Source organism: Protobothrops mucrosquamatus, unplaced genomic scaffold, assembly GCF_001527695.2.
Source record: "Protobothrops mucrosquamatus isolate PMUCROS unplaced genomic scaffold, P.Mucros_1.0 scaffold5711, whole genome shotgun sequence".
Classification (NCBI taxonomy): domain Eukaryota; kingdom Metazoa; phylum Chordata; class Lepidosauria; order Squamata; family Viperidae; genus Protobothrops; species Protobothrops mucrosquamatus.
In genome coordinates, this window is record NW_015391562.1 from 56052 (window position 1) to 61024 (window position 4973).

Consider the following 4973-nt stretch of genomic DNA (forward strand, 5'->3'; position numbering starts at 1 on the left):
TTTTTTTTTTTTTTTCAAACATGGCCCCCAGGGTAGGCCACCTTGGCTCTTTTGTGACTCGTGGACTTCAACTCCCAGAATTCCTGAGCCAGCCACGCTGAGGGGAAAGGGAGAGGTTTCCAAGCTGAGCCAGGCTGGCCCAGGAATTCTGGGAGTTGAAGTCCACGAGTCATACAAGAGCCAAGGTGGCCTAGCCCTGGGTTAGTATATTGAATTTAGTACCTTGAGCTACTCCGGGCCAATCAACCGCACAGCTGCCATTGATCAGAGAGGGCTGACTCGGGCATGAGGCAACCTGCGCTGTGATTGGTTGCCGTGAGTATAAAGGGGGCGTTTCCCTTTTTTCCCGCCTGTTTTTTTTTTCCCCTGGGTGTGTTCTGTAAACTGTTTTAATTTACCTCATGAAGTTCCTGAGTCTCTTGTGTTGTTTCTTTCTGGATGATGACAGAGACAGTTGGAGGTTTAAATGTTAAATATACATATATACATACATTATACACACACACACACATGTACAAATACACATATACCCATAAACATATATAGATATAGATATAGATATAGATATAGATAGATAGATAGATAGATAGATAGATAGATAGATGATAGATAGATAGATAGATAGATATACACACACACATACATATATATATATACACACACATACATATACACATAGTTACACATATATACACATATACACATGTACAAATATATACACATACATGTACATATACACAGATGTATACACATGGTAACGCATACATATACACATCTACATACACATACACGTACATGTACATACACAAATACAGATATATACGGTGCTTTTTTTCAGCCGGAACGCGGCGGAACCGCGTTCCGGCACCTTTTTCCGGGCCGGCCGCATGCTGCCGTTCGGGCGCCAATCAGCAGGCGGACTGGAGCAGAGGAGGCGGGCCGGCCGCATGCTGCCGTTCGGGCGCCAATCAGCGGGCGGGGTTTGGGTGGGGGCGTGGCCAGGGGAGCGTGAGTTCCACCACCTTTTCTCTGAGAAAAAAAGCCCTGATATAATACACATATACATATACACACATATATACATACACAAATATATACTTATATACATAAATATAAAGTACACATACATATACACATATATACATACACACATGTATACCTATATATACACATACATATAGTATACATATATACATACACACATGTATACCTATACATACATATACATATAGTCATATGTATACACATATTCACATTCATGTATACATATACCCATATACATATACCCATATACATATACATGCACAAATATAGACTTGCACACACACACACATATATATATATATAGAAATATACATATACACATAGACATATATATATATACATATACACATGTACAAATATATACACACGTACACATATACACATGTACATCTATATACATATACACAGTCACAGATGTATACACAGACACATACATGTATACATATACATATATATATACACACACTAATATGCATATAGCTATATACACATATAGTACACATACATATATACACATGTACAAATATATACACATACACACATGTACACCTATATACATATACACATATATGCACAAATATAGACTTATATACACATACATATATATAAAATACATATATACATATACATATACACATACACATACATATATACATAGAAATATGCATATACATATACACATAGTACACATACATATATACACATACACATGTACAAATATATACAGACGTACATATACACACATGTACACCTATATACATATACAGTCACACAGATGTATACATATACACATGTATACATACGCATACAAATACATTCACATACATACATACATGCACAAATATAGACATACTTATATACACATACATAATACGTATATACGCATACATATACAAACAATGGGCCGTATCCAACAACATGAAGTTTAACGTGGAGAAAAACAAGATTTTGCACCTAGGCAGACAAAACCACAGGTGCAAATACAGATTAGGGGAAACCCGGCTCAAAAACAGTTAACGGCAAGAGGGACCTCGGCGTCCGAGTGGACGATCCGCTAAACGGGAGCCAGCCGTGTGCGGCAGCAGCCAAAAAAAAAAAGCCAACACAATCCTCGGTTGTATAAAGAGAGGCACAGAATCAAAATCACAATGAGAGCAATTAACCAGTGGAACTGCTTGCCACCAGAAGTTGTGGGTGCTCCAACACTGGAGGTTTTTAAAGAGAGACTGGACAACCATTTGTCTGAAATGGTATAGGTCTTCTCCTTGAGCAGGAGGTTGGACTAGAAGACCTCCAAGGTCCCTTCCAGCTCTATTCTGATTGATTGATATACATATACACATACATACATACATACATATATACACACACAGAGAGAGACATTCAGATAGATAGATAGATAGATAGATAGATAGATAGATAGATATACACACATATATATACATACATATATACACACATAAAACACATATACTGTACATATAAACATACACATATATACATATATAGACACACACCACACACATATACACACAAAACCAAAACCTTTAATCAATTACTAATACTAAATTTTATTACAGTTATATACAATTATATTACAATTTATTGCAATTTATATATATATACTGTACATATAAACACACACACACATATATATGTATAACACATATTGTACATATAAACATACACATATACAGAGATGCACATACACACATACACATAAAACCAAAACCTTTAATCAATTACTAATACTAACCATTTTATTAATTTTTCACAAATTTTAATTATTTCATGTATTCATTGGTATCAAGGGTATTTGATAGGTAAGTCGTGTTTAATAATATTGAATANNATATATGTATAACACATATTGTACATATAAACATACACATATACAGAGATGCACATACACACATACACATAAAACCAAAACCTTTAATCAATTACTAATACTAACCATTTTATTAATTTTTCACAAATTTTAATTATTTCATGTATTCATTGGTATCAAGGGTATTTGATAGGTAAGTCGTGTTTAATAATATTGAATAGACAATATTTAATATTAATATTTAATAGATAATGGGTAAGATAAATATTAATATTTAATAGATACATTTAATCTGATTAATTTTGGACCAATTGTAAATTATTTCATGCAATATTTGCTACTAAAGAGTTTAATAGACAAGTAATATTTCGTAATATTTAACGGACGCGTTCATTAATAAGATTTAACAGATGATAGGTAATAAACGATGAATATTTAATAGATAAATTTAGCCTTATTAATTTTTGACAAATTGGTAAATTATGCAATATTTGTTATTAAAGAGTATTTAATAAGACCATATTTCATAATATTTAATAGACACGCTTATTAAGATTTAATATAAGTAACAATGATTAATACTTAATATGTAAGTTTAATCTTATTAATTTTTGACCAATTGTAAATTAATTATTTCATGCAATATTTGTTATTAAAGAGTAATAGACAAGTCATATTTCATAATATTTAATGGACACGTTTATTAATAAGATTTAACACGATAGGTAATAAACAATGATTAATACTTAATAGGTAAGTTTAATCTTATTAATTTTTGACAAATTGTAAATTAATTATTTCATGCAATATTTGTTATTAAAGGGTAATAGACAAGTAATATTTCATAATATTTAATGGACACGTTTATTAATAAGATTTAACATGATAGGTAATAACAATGATTAATACTTAATAGGTAAATTTAATCTAATTTTTGACAAATTATAAATTATTTTTTTCATGCAATATTTTTTATTAAAGAGTAGACAAGTCATGTTTTCGTATTTAACGGACACATTTATTAGTAAGATTTAACGGACAATAAACAACGCTGAATATTTCACAGATCAGCTGAACCTTCTTCGCTTTTGACAACTTGTAAATGAACGATTTCAAGTATTAATTGCGATATTTTTTTTATTAAAGAGTAAATAGACGTCATGTTTTCGTATTTAACGGACACGCTTATTAGTAAGATTTAACAGACAATAAACAACGCTGAATATTTCACAGATCAGTTGAACCTTCTTCGCTTCTGACAACCTGTAAATGAACGATTTCAAGTATTAATTGCGATATTTTTTTTATTAAAGAGTAAATAGACAAGTCATGTTTTCGTATTTAACGGACACGCTTATTAGTAAGATTTAACAGACAATAAACAACGCTGAATATTTCACAGATCAGTTGAACCTTCTTCGCTTCTGACAACCTGTAAATGAACGATTTCAAGTATTAATTGCGATATTTTTTTTATTAAAGAGTAAATAGACAAGTCATGTTTTCGTATTTAACGGACACGTTTATTAGTAAGATTCAACAGACGACGGGCAATAAACGATGCTGAATATTTCACAGATCAGTTGAACCTTCTTCGCTTTTGACAACTTGCAAATGAACGATTTCAACTATTAATTGGCGTTAGGTGTGTTTAATAGATAAGTAACGTTTAATAATACATAACAATAATACACAACATAATACAGACAAGCTCATTCAGATACATCTAATAGGTCAACAGTAAATATTATTAACAATATTTGATACGTTTCATAAACATCAGATGCTATTTAATACTTAAATAACAGTTTTATTAGATAAGGGGCGGAGCCAACCGAGCCATGCCCGCCGGAGCTTCCAAGTCCAAACGCGCCCGGGAGCTCAGCGTTCCAAAGAGGAGCCGCCTGCACGTCGGAACGCGGACGCGTGTCGCACAGACGCGTGTTGCACAGAAGCGCGGGGGCGGCGGGAGAGAGCCGAAAACTGGCTCTTTCCGGCTCCAAGTGTGGGTGGTGCAAATTGCAAATGCAACTCCAGAGCCTTCCCCCCTCTGCGTCAGCCCCGGGGAGCCACCCACCGCCCTTCCACACGACCCCGC